At 36.7% G+C, this 13,302-nt stretch overlaps 1 non-coding gene across 1 annotated transcript; it reads left to right on the top strand.

The window, feature by feature from the left end:
• Positions 1-12,566: 12,566 nt before the first annotated feature.
• Positions 12,567-12,677, top strand: LOC121217508 (small nucleolar RNA R71). The gene has a single exon (XR_005913592.1). It is a non-coding gene; the product is annotated as a small nucleolar RNA R71 (small nucleolar RNA).
• The last annotated feature ends 625 nt before the right edge of the window (positions 12,678-13,302 follow it).

Genomic DNA, 13,302 nt, shown 5'->3' with positions numbered 1-13,302 from the left:
CATAAAGAGGAAACATTGATGGTTTAGATGAAGTTAGGATCTAGGAAATGAGACTTTCTATTAGATACTGCCATTTAGTATTATTGTGCGCAAACAGTGATGGTGAAGCTCCAGGCCTTACGGAGGGGACACTGCGGTGTTCGAGAATCAAGGTATAGGAATGGTGAATTAGAGGAATGGGTAGATTGCGATAGGAAAAATAAGGTGAAGTCATGAGTCTGATCGAAGCCTATATACCTAAAATGACTAAGACCATTGTTGGAAGACATTATGGCATCTTTTGGTAGTCCGCTGGGACAGTAAACATGGGGTTATATTGTGTAATACCATATTTGAAAAATGTTATTGTTGGGACCATCGGTACACCTCGTGGCATAGTAAGAAAATTATTCAGGCGATCCACAACCAATGATCTATCTACGAGGAACAAATTGGGTTGAAATATGGTTGAAAATAGACCTTCATTACTAAAAATGTTAAAAGGATGCTCCAAATTTGATGTCGATTTCTAGCCACAATGAAAACATCATGGCCTCTACGTAGTCCACCCTGTAAGAAACGAACAACCACTTTCTCTTGAACTTTTCAAAGAGAATTAAAAATGGTTGCTAGACATTTTAAATTATTAAGTTGGTAACCTTAACACACTAAGGGATTATCTTCCTTTTATTCTCTTTGTTATCACATGTTAATAAGGAAAACCAGGATTATTCCCTTATTATAAAGAAGGAAAACGGAAATGTAATATCCCTAAACTGAGTCTAGTAGTTTCAGGTATATTTTTCGGGTTCCGAGCATGAATTTAGGAATTTATTGGGTTAATAGTAATTTTTAATTTATTTTAGGAGGTCAATTTCATCTACAATAGATTGAACAATCATCTGGAAACATAAAAATATCTTTGGAAAATCAATTTTAAATTAATTAAATAATTATTAGTGAAAATAATTAATTTTCAGGAAAATAAACCTTTAAATTTGAAATTTTGGAAGGAAAGGACCAATTGGCAAAGTAAAGGAAATGTGGGAGTGGCCACTGGGAAAATTTCCCAAATTTTAAATTTCTGGTGGGTTGTTTCAGTTTTAAACACAATGCATCTAGCCCACTTTATACACCATTTACATCAGATTAGAGAGCTATAAAATTAGTTTCCTTTGCATGGTTTTAAATATTTATCATCAAAGAATAGATTTAACAAATTTCCTTATCAAAATACTTTCTCTTTTCACGCAAAATTATTCACAAAAGTAGCAAAAAAATATTCTGAAATTTCTCAAGATTCTTGCATCAAGATTTTCAATCAAATTATTAAGAACGAATCAAAGGTAATTATTATTTCTAAACTTATTTTTATGATGATTAGAAGCATATTTACATGATTTGAGTGATAATTACATGGTTTTTTTTATCAATGTCATCTTCTTCAAAAACTTAAGGTGCTTTAATGGTGGATCTTGAATTTTGAGAGGAAATCCACAAATCAATGGATGTTCCAAATCAAAATGGATGTATTACAAGATTTTTTTTATCTTATTTATCAAGACTAAACATGTTTTGTAAGGTAATTTAAAGGGTAACACCCCTAACGCGTATCCATTGCTAGAACATGTTACGAAACATTACCGGATTTACAGATCAGATAGACAAAAATTTTAAACATTTCATAACATATAACATTCATGTCAGTAACCAATCATAATCATGCATATTGTTCCTAATACGAGCACAAGAGGCCCAAAATACACCTTAGAAACTAATTAGGACTAAATTGGAAACTCAGAAAATATTTCAAAAACATTTAAAATTTTTCGAAGCTGTAGGGGTCACACGGCCAAGAGACACGCCTGCGTCTTAGGCTGTGTGGGCGTCCAGAATAGGGACACCCGCTATGTCCGAACCCGTGTCTGTGCCCGTGTAACTGACTGATTTGTGCCACATAGCCAAGCCACATGCCCGTGTGCTAGGCCGTGTAAGCGTACTGACTTACGCTCTTTAAAAGATACAAGGAACACACGACTGTGTCACTTGGCCTTGTGTCACACATGGCTAAGACACACGCTCGTGTGGATGAAAATAGACCATTTTACAAGCCACATTTCTCACGGAATTTGGCATCTACCTACACTTAACATTTTGCATATACACAAGTAATAACTAGGAATCCAAAACAAGCCAAAATCAAGCCTTAAACATGTAAAATCATCAAATACAACTAATATGCCCTTAGGCACCTCAAATGGCAATATGCAAACATGTCTACCATGTACCCAAAGTTACCTAAATGACTAAATACATATATGCATACTTGTACTAAAACCAATCATGTAGGTCATTTATCAAGTTCATTCATTTGGTACCCAAAACACCAATTCACAAGGTAAATCATTTTGCATCATTTCATGTCGCTTAACTTACTTACCAAAACATAACAATATTTCCAAATGGTACCAAATATACCAGTCTAACTAACATCAATATACTTATAAGTTTTCCATAATAAAGCACTACATCATACCAAGCTATATAACATATCTTATATGCATATTCAAACCACATTTTACTTTCCATCGTTCTACCATATCAAACACACATCAAATATGATAAGGCCGCATATATATACACATCAAAATATACCAAACACAAGCCATATAAGTGGCTAAAATCAACAAAACACTTATATTCCAACATTGGCCAAATTAACCTATACATGCCATTATAATCAAAATTAAATAACCAAAAGTACCAAAAGAGCCGATGGATAGTGTGATATAGCTCCGATAAGCTTCCAACCTGAATGAGCTTTCAAATCACTGTAAAACATGGAAAATAACATAGAGTAAGCTTTTAAGCTTAGTAAGTTCGTATAATAGAGAATTTAACTTACCATTTTAATCACATTTAAGGTAAGTGAACCCAAAGCATATCTCAACTCAATTTGGCCAAAAGCTTAACATATATTCATCAACCATGTTAGGCATGTAATTCATATAAAAACCAAGAATCATGTATGAGTTCAACAACTATTCAAACTCCATATACATTCAACATCTATATCATGTATCCGTATATCATATACAAAGCATGTCCATGTAATTCATGTAAATACCTGTACTAGTTAAATCGAACTCATATAAACTAGTAACAGTAATGTGCCCGTTGAACCATTTAGAATATCATTGGATACGCAGGAAGTACACACGAGGTGTATTAAATTGTAATCTATCAATTCATGTACATGTATGCTAATACGAGCTATAAACGGTAAGCTCCTCCGAGCTAAATATCGGTAAGCTCATAAGAGCTGAAATCGGTAACCCTAATGACATGTCATTCGTATCCTACAAATTCCTAAGGTTCAAACGGGGCTCGGTATTCGTCGTACGTTTTCGGATATGCAATCGGTATTCATATATGATGATAATGCAAATAACATACATCTAATTCAATCAAAGAATATAATTACACAATTTAATAACACGAACTTACCTTGAGGAGTGTTTGTAGATACGGAGGCGACTAATCCGAGATTTTCTTTTTGCCTCGTTCTAACTCCATAAGAGGTCTAACCAGATCTATACGGATGAATTTAACTCAATTCAATATAATTCATATTCAGTTTAGTCCAACACACATTTTTGAAAAAATTACCATTTTGCCCTTATACTTTTAATTCTTTGTAATTTAGTCCCTAGGCTCGGAAAATGAAATTTATTAAATTTTATCCCTACCCAAGCATAGCCAAATTATAAAGATATTTATAGCAACCCATATATTTCAAAAATTCACAATTTTACCACACAATTTATTATATTTTTCAATTTAATCCCTAATTGATAATTACATCAAAAATTCCTTTACAAAAGTTCTTTATCTAACAACAACCATTCATTTTCGACCATTAAAATTCAAAACCCTAACATATTCCTCAATGGAAAAACTCAAATACTTTAACAGTTTCACAAATTAGTCCCCAAGCTAGCTAGATTAAGCTACAACGATCCCAAAAACATAGAAATTATCAAAAACGGGACAAAACACATACATCATTAAAGAAAATAGAGTTTCCAAATGTTTTGAAGCTTCCATGGCTATCTTCTCTTTTAATTTCGGTTCCAAGATGATAATGGAAGATGATGATTCATTTTATTTTAATTTTACTTATCATTTATTTATTAATTACTTAATTAACCTTTACAATATTTAATAATTACACAAATTGTCAAGCCATTATCATCCACTAAATCATTAATGGGATAATTACCATATAAGGACCACTACTTTAAAGTTCTATAGCTATTAGACACCTTTAGCTATTAAACACAACTTTTGCACTTTTCGCAATTTACGGGATCTAGTCCTTTTTATCAATTTGACCATGTAAACGGTAAAATTTCTTAATAAAATTTTTATATAGTAATACTATCATGCTATAGACCATAAAATAATAATAAAATAAATTTTATGACTTCAGATTTTTGGTCCTAAAACCACTGTTCCGATTTCACTAAAAATGGACTGTTACAACTCTCGCCCTTAAAGGGATTTAAATCCCCGAAAATCCTACCAGAAAAGAGGTTCGGATATTGCTTTTCATAGCTTCCTCAGGTTCCCGGTGGCTTCATCTATTCCATGTCATTTCTATAGAATTTTCACTAAAGCTATGTTTTTATTTCTCAATTCTTTCACCTCTCGTTCTGGAATTCTGATCGGTTCTTTACTATATGTCATATCAGGCTGTATCTCAACGTCCGTTGGAGAGATACATGTGAAGGGTCAGATCGATGCCATCATAACATAGACACGTGAAATACATTATGAATCCTCTCAATCTCTGATGGTAAATCTAATCGGTATGCAACAAGTCTGATTCTTTCAGAAATCTCATAATGTAACACCCCTAACCCGTGTCCATCGCCGGATTAGGATTAAGAGGTATTGCTGATCAAACACAGCATTTAACTAACATTTCACAACTCAATAAACATTCATTATCGAATAACATTCATTAACATACACAATTTTCCTTAAATAGCTCTACAAGACCTTAAACATGATTTAGAGAAGGTTTGGGACTAAACCGATCCCATAAAGAAATTTTCAAAAACTTCAAAAAATATTCTAAGTTATAGAGGTCACACGTCCGTGTGAACAGGCCGTGTGCCTTACACGTCCTCAGACATGCCCATGTGTCTAAGTCTTGTGAAAATAACGCATACATACTGACTTACACCACACAGCCGAGGACACGCCCGTGTGCCAGCCTATGAGCCACATGATGCGTGATATTTGTGACAGGTTTTAAATATTTATAATGAATCGATCTTGAAACTAACTACTATCACGATGAAGGCAAGTGTACCTATCGAACAGTAGTATAGCTTTAGCAAGACCGGATTGTCGAACCCAAAGGAGCTAAAAGTACTAGTAATGACTATCTTTTTATTATCTAGCCTAAGAATAATGGGGCTTATTTTAACTAACTAATTAACTAAACTAAGAATTCACAGAAAATAGAATTGAGGAATTACTTTTGGAAAACTCGATTGATTGAGACAATACGTAAGGAAAAATCCACCTAGACTTCACTTGTTATTTGACTCTGAATCGAACGATTTATTCATTTGACTTGATCCATAGAAGTCCCTAAGTTATATTATTATCCCTCTCGAGACTAACAACGTCTAGCCCTAGGTTGAATAATTGAAATCTCTTTCTAATTAACTCCCTAGGGTTGCATTAACTCGATCTATGAATCCCCTTATTAGGTTTCACCCTAATCTGGCAAAATCTTGTCACCCTATCTCTAGGCATGCAATCAACTCCGCTTAATTATGACAAATGTACTTTTAGATAGGGTTTATTCCTCCTCTGAGTAAGAGCTTAACTTGAATCAATATCCTGGAATATTAAGACAAGAATTAAGAACACATAATTAAGAACAAGTCAAATATTTATCATACAATTCAGATAATAATAACAAGATCTGTCTTAGGTTTCATTCCTCTTAGGTATTTAGGGGTTTTAGTTCATAACTAAAAAGGTAAACATCTCAGAAGAATAATGAATACAAAACATAAAGAAAAACCCAAAACTCTTGAAGGGAAATTAAGGGGAGATCTTCAATCTTGATGATGAATCCGACTTCTGAGATGGATCAGTCGACTTTCTTTGAGCAGTTCCCTACTTCCTTCTCCATGTATCTCCTTTTCCTCTTCGTCTAGGGTGTATTTATAGTCTTTAGAATGCCTCAGAACCCTCAAAATTGGCCTTTTCTAAAATAGACTAAACTTGGGCTCGACGGGAACACACTCGCGTGCGATTACTTAAGGTCGTGGTCAAGCCTGTTAAATAGACATGGGCGTGTGGTCCACCCATGTAAGTCGTGCTTCGATTCTACCAAATTGACACGACCGTGTGGTCTGCCTGTGTGAGGAGGTCCAGGCCATGTTGATTTCATACGTTGGCCCATTTTCTCTATTTTTGGCCCGTTTCTCATTCCTTTCACTTTCCTATGCTCACCTAAGTATAAAACATGAAATTAAGGCATTAGGAGCATTAAATTCACCAATTTTAAGGAAAAATCATCCATAAAATGTGCTAAGCATGGGATAAAAATATGTATGAATTACGGTTTATCAAATACCCCCACACGTAAGCATTTGCTTGTCCTCAAGCAAAATCCTCAACTCTTAATCAAAATAAATTCTTCTCAACTTATAATTTCTATCGATAATATCTCAAGATAATCCATAAGTAACCATACATTGAAAATTCAACTAAAAGAACATCAAAGTTTCAAACATTCCAAGTTGAGCATTTTATCATGAAAACATAGGTGTCTCCCCTCATTTAAGTAATTACATTTGATTCAAAATATCATAGAGTTTCACATCCTCACTAAAGATTCACTCAAATCACTCGAGGTGTTTAAGGACAATAAATAAAGCACTCAATAGTCAATAATGAAGAGTCATTACCATAGGCTTGCATGAAAATCAAATCTCCACCACTATAAATTGAGATGAAACATCAATCAAAAGGTCTTTAGAGGGTTGTAACGTGGCTTTGGTTAGAGGGTGTGGTCACAAACTGAAAGAAAGGGTTAGAATCGAGATTGAATTGAAAAATTATCTAACTAGAAAAATGACTAGTTATCAATTGCGTACAACAGAGCTTTTTCTCATAATATGGAATTTAACTTCTTTAGCTCAGAAGATCACTACTACTAATATGTATACATGTATTTTTGTTTAGAACAAGTCAAATTACAAAATAGAATAAAACATAGCTAAGCAATTATTCCAACTCAAATCTCGACAAAAATAGGGATCAAATTAATTTAAGGGATTTCAACAATAATGAGTTATGGGTTAATATCATGGGTAAATCAATGAATGGGTTGTTAGGCTCAAGGGGGTTCACTAAGGGTTAATTGTGAAGGTAGGCTTTCATGGAGTGAGTGGGTTAAACCTAAGTGCCTTTATCATTTTGACATATCAAATCAAATGGTGTGGTCTTGTCATGTATAATCAAGCAAGTTCTAGAATAACAATTCAATACTGACGCACTCATAATGAAAATGAGCATGAAAGAAATAATAGATGCTCTAAAGGCTCAAGATCTTACAAAAATTATGGCTTTTTAATGTTTAAACTAGTGAATTCTAACTCAAGATAATACCTAAACTTAGGGAAACAACCTAAAAGTTTTTAATTCTTCAAAAATCAACTTATCATGCTTGATTCCCTAATGTCTTAAAGTTTAAACAATCAATGTGTAAATGCCTATGTTTTAATTCAAGATATATCAATAAAAGTCATAAATCAATCAAAATTTATCCTAAACATGATATGAGAGCTTTTCAAAAGAACAAGGCAATCATTCAGGGATTTTTGTGATAGTGAAATGAATAACCCCCACACTGAAGATGTACATTCCCTCAATGTACAAAGATAGTTATATAGAAAAGAATATAAATATAAGATAGGGAGAGAAGTGAAACTTACTGAGTGATGAGTGAATTTCCTTGAACTGGAGTTTTAGAGAATAATCGGCGTGAGGGTGGAGAAGGATGCTCCGGCGGTGGTAGAGGTTCATTAGTCCATAAGTCCTGCGCCAAAAGAATATTATATCTGGTGGTAGCTATGGTCGTGGTCGTGCAGGACATGGCAGTCGTGGAGAACCTTTCCCAGTGGATTTTCAAGTTCCTGAGTAATAGTAAGCTTTAGAGCTCTTTATAACTGTGATAGAATCAGGAACTCTTTTAGGAAATATATAAGGAAGAGTAAGTACTCAATATGACTTAGCTAAAATTAAAATTTGTAAAATAATAATTATAAGTCCTAATAAAAATAAGGTGAAAGAAAAATAAAAAGTAGTCTTAAAATAAAATAAAATTAAAAACATAAAATAATAAATAAAAGTTTTTAAACATCTTCATCGCTAGATGGTTCATGAGGTGGGGGTGGCAATAAGATGTGGAGGTGCTGACAAATCTGCTGTAGAGTAGTATCAATGTTATCGAAGCATTGAAAACACTGTTGGTTGAACCGGGTAAGGTGCTCAGAGATGTCAGCGTGTGAAGCCGCCGCATGAACTAAACGAGAATGAGGTAGTGGCTGAGACGGTGGGTCCTCGTGAGTAATGTCCTCGGGGACTCCTCCTCGGTGGATTGGGCGAGACGGTACTGAGGAGGAAAGGTACCACGTTGTTTCTCAATCATCCTCATGCTTAGCAAGCTCGAGATGCCCTGTGGGGACATCTGGCCCACGAGAGTGAGGGAGGATGATTGAGTTGCTGTGTTGAGGAGCCCAAAGTGCCGAGCCAACCGCATCACATAGGGCCCAATGGTGATGGCCCCCTTCCTATGTTGCTCTGTTTGATGTTGAATGGCGAGGGCAATGAAATAAGCAAGGTCTATGACGTGCCCGTGCAACATACACCATAGAAAGTAGGTGTCGTGAGTGTTGACGATGCCAGTGCTCTCTCACCTTCCTGTTAACGTGTGAGCCAAAATGGCGTGTAAGTACCTCAGAGATGGAGGGAGAGCTGATGCCTTGGAGTGGCTAGGATTGTAAGAGGTAGCGCCGGGGGTGAGGGCATTCGAACACTGTGAAGGAGAGTGATGGATGTGGCGATTGAGAGCGTGGAGTTAATTCTCCTCCATGAACTCTTTAGTGTAAGGGCCCAGTGCGGTTCCAAACTCTGGGACGTTCAATTGGCGGACTAGACCGCCGAGGAAAAATTGAATTGTTCTTGGGTCATCAAAACAGGCCATTACGGTCTGAAGATGGAACGTTGTGCAAAGTTCCATCATGAGTTCGAGATATGTCGGCTCAACAATCTTAAAGAAAAGCCCCCAAGGATCGGTGGTGAGAAGGGCACGAATTGCATCCGTGAGTTGGACTTGTTCTAGAGCGGCCCACTTCCAAGGGTCGGGCCCGTAGAATCTGGAAAAGTTCTTCTTGGGGCCAAATGTGGAACTGCAGGAAATGGTGACGAATTTTCGCGGTAGGACCTGAGGAAGATGACGCTCCCTTCCTTTTCTTCGAAGCAGGGACGGCGGCTTTCTTTCCTCGAGAAGATGACATGGTATGCCTGTAATGGAAATTCAAGTGGTATGTGAATACTTTCCATGGGGCTTACATATTAACCTATACTATAATAGCCAAAGTAAATGTGCCAAATAACCCTATGAGAATAAGTAATGGAGATGTCTAAAGAATGAATTTGTGTGGGGTTAATAGCATGAAACCTATAGAAATAATAACCATGAATGAATGTAGCCTAATGTACTGACTAAGAAAATAATAAAAAAATTACCAAAATAAAACTTAAAAATACACATTTTTTACGTTTTTAACTATGAATGTGCACGTAAAATAGTCAAATGGAGCATAGAAATCATGGAAGAAGCAAAATAATTGAAGAAGATTGAGATAAAGGAGTAAACAAATGCAAGAGGGAGGAGCTTAGGCATAAAAAATGTGGTTGAAGGCAGCGCACAGGAGTGGCGGGAGGTCGTGTGAATCTACAGCGGCTAGGGTTAGGGATTTTGGGTGAGGGAGATGATGAATAGTGAACGGTATTTATAGATTTTGGGACACACGGCCCGAGAACACACCCGTGTTCCTCAATTTTTGCCCATGTGATTCGCAAATTTTGAATTTGGGCACATCTGACAATTTCCCCATGCCCGTATACCTTGGGCGTGTTGGTGCACACGGTCGTGTCTGTCTTTGTTCACTTCTCCCACGCCCGTGTATAAAGGTCCATGCCGGTGTTGTTTTGGCAGGTTTGCCCACGGTTGCTTGGCACGGGCGTGTCGTATGCCCGTGTTAATTTGACAGGTTCAGCCACGGTTTCAAGGCACGGGAGTGTCGCACGCCCGTGTTGTTTTGGCAGGTTCTCCCACAGCCATGTCGCACGATCGTGGCAATTAATTGTAGCCCGTGCTGGGGAAAATCTTTGCCCTGTTTCCACACAGTCCTAAGCACGCCCGTGTGCTTGGCCGTGTGTGCTTTTGAAAGCCTACGTTCCATGAGTCGGTTAGTATGTTAGATGTTAAAACTAAAATTTAAGGAAATTAATATTGTTAGTGCTCGGGTTGCCTCCCGAAAAGTGCTTATTTATAGTCTAAGCTCGACTTACCTCTCCATTGAATGGTCATGGTGGTTCAAGGAGTTTATACTCCTCATTCCTGCTTTGAATCTCATCAAAATAAGGTTTTAGGCGGGTATTGTTTACCTTAAAGGTGCCGAACTTGGGATGACTTACCTCGACTGTACCAAATAGGAAAATGCTAAGTAACGTAAGAGGAATTTCTTCATTCGGTTTGGCAGTGACAATGTGAGGATCTACGATGTAGTTTTGGTTTATTGTGTGTTCTCGATTCATGTGTCGGTCATTCATCTAACTCCTCGATTTGTAGCTTTCGTTCTTTATGAATATGTCCTCTACTATTGCTTGAAAATGACTCATGTATTTCCTTCAAACTCATTTCCTGCAAAGTAGGTTGCACCATATTGTCAATTTTAGTAGAATGGTTTAGACAATCACCTTCAATTTTTGATGTGTTGTCAGAATTGCGAGCTTGTAGGCATCTCCCACATGAAGTGTGAGCTCACCTGTGCTAACATCAATAATCATTCTAGCAGTTGCTAAAAAGGGCCTTCCTAAAATCAAAGGAGTGTTGCTATCCTCCTCTATGTCTAGAACAACGAAGTCAGCGGGAAATATAAATTTATCGATTTTAGCTAGCACATCTTCAATAATACCCTTAGGAAATCTTATAGTTTTATCTGCTAATTGAATGCTCATCCTAGTCTATTTGGGTTTCCTAAGACATAGTTGTCTAAACATTTTGTAGGGCATGACGTTAATACTAGCCCCTAAATCATCTAATGCATTATTAACATCTAAACTACCAATTAAGCAAGGAATCATAAAACTCCCTGGATCTTTTAGTTTTTTTGGGTAATTTATTCTGTAGAATAGCTGAGCAAACTACGTTTAGCTTCACATGCGAAGCCTCGTCCAACTTCCACTTATTTTCTAAAAGTTCCTTTAAAAATTTCATTGTGTTTGGCATCTGCGATAGAGCTTCAATAAACGGTAAGTTAATATGTAATTTTTTTAAGAGTTTGAGGAATTTACCAAATTGTTCATCTGAGTGGTCTTTCCTTGTCGCATTAAGGTATGGCACACGAGGTTTGTATTCTGTACATATCGATTTCTGCTCATTTTGGTCTACCTCACCTTTACCTTTGCTTATATCAGTTTCTTGCCTTGGTTCTGGGTCAGGTATGACTAACCCTTCCTCATCTTGACTATTAACCGCGTTGAGTTGCTCCCTTGGGGTAGATTCTGTGTTGCTTGGCAAGCTACCTTATGGTCGTTCAAAAATCAACTTGGCAAGCTGTCCAATCTGAGTTTCGAGCCCTTGGATCGATGCTTGTTGATTCTTAAGTGTTGTCTTGGTATTCTGAAAATGAGATTCTGACACTGATATAAATTTTGAGAGCATCTCTTCAAGGTTCTGCTTCTTTTCTTGTTGGTAGGGTGGTTGTTGGTAGCCTGGAGGTGGTCTCTGATTTCCTTGGCCTCCCCATGAAAAATTTGGGTGGTTCTTCCAACCTGCATTGTAAGTATTTCTATATAGGTTATTTTGGGATCTAGAGTTATTGTTACCCATATATTGGACTTGTTCCTCCTTGATGCTAGGGTTGAAGGGTTGATATTCTGTGCATGCTCCTCCTCCATTCAAATCGCACCTCATCACTGGATGTACCTGAGTAGAACCACACAAACCATCAATCTTTTTATTTAAGAGTTCTACTTGGTTACATAGCATAGTAACTGCGTTGAGGTTGAAAACACCGGCTGCTTTCATCGGCTTTGTTCTCATAACTTGCCGCTGATAGTTATTCAGTGACATCTCCTCAATAAATTCGTAAGGTGCCTCAGGTGTCTTATTATTGATAGTTCCTCCAGCGGCTACATTAATCATCTACCGAGTCGAAGGATTCAGGCCATTATGGAACGTTTGAACCTGTAACCAAAGCGGTAACCCATGGTGAGGGCACCTTCTCAAAAGGTCCTTGTATCTCTCCCATGCATCGTAGAGTGTTTCTAAATCCATCTACACAAAAGAAGAGATATCATTAAGTAATTTGGCTATTTTAGCCGGTGGAAAATATTTTAATAAAAACTTTTCGGTCATTTGTTCCCAAGTAGTGATTGACCCTCTTGGTAACGAGTTCAACCACTATTTAGCTTTGTTCCTTAACGAAAATGGAAACAACCAAAGACGTATGGCATCATCAGAAATGCCATTAATTTTAAAGGTATCGCAAAATTCTAGGAAATTTTCCAAGTGAGCGTTGGGATCCTCGTCCTGCAAACCATCAAACTGAACAAACTGTTGTATCATTTGAATTGTGTTAGGTTTCAGTTCAAAATTATTTGTAGCAATAGCAAGTCGAACTATACTTGACTCAGTTCCTGTTAAATTAGGTTTAGCATAATCATACATAGTGCATGGAGCAGGATTTTGATTAACATCAATTGCAGGTTTTCAGTCATCTCCTTAGTTGTGGTTTGAATATTGTCCTCTTGCTCGTTCTCTGTGTATCTTAGGCTTCGCCTTATTTCTCTTTGGTTTCTGCGACCTGTGTGATCGATCTCACTATCAAAAAGTAATGGTCTTGACGGGTTTCTTCTAGTCATAAACTATAAGAACCTGCCAGAAAAAGGGAAAAAGAAGAATTAGTAATAAACAAAAAATTAGAATAAAATTTAAAT

This window comes from Gossypium hirsutum, chromosome A02 (assembly GCF_007990345.1).
Source record: "Gossypium hirsutum isolate 1008001.06 chromosome A02, Gossypium_hirsutum_v2.1, whole genome shotgun sequence".
In the NCBI taxonomy this organism is placed as follows: Eukaryota; Viridiplantae; Streptophyta; class Magnoliopsida; order Malvales; family Malvaceae; genus Gossypium; species Gossypium hirsutum.
The sequence above is the reverse complement of the archived record's forward strand: the minus strand, read 5'-3'. Positions and strand labels throughout refer to the sequence as shown.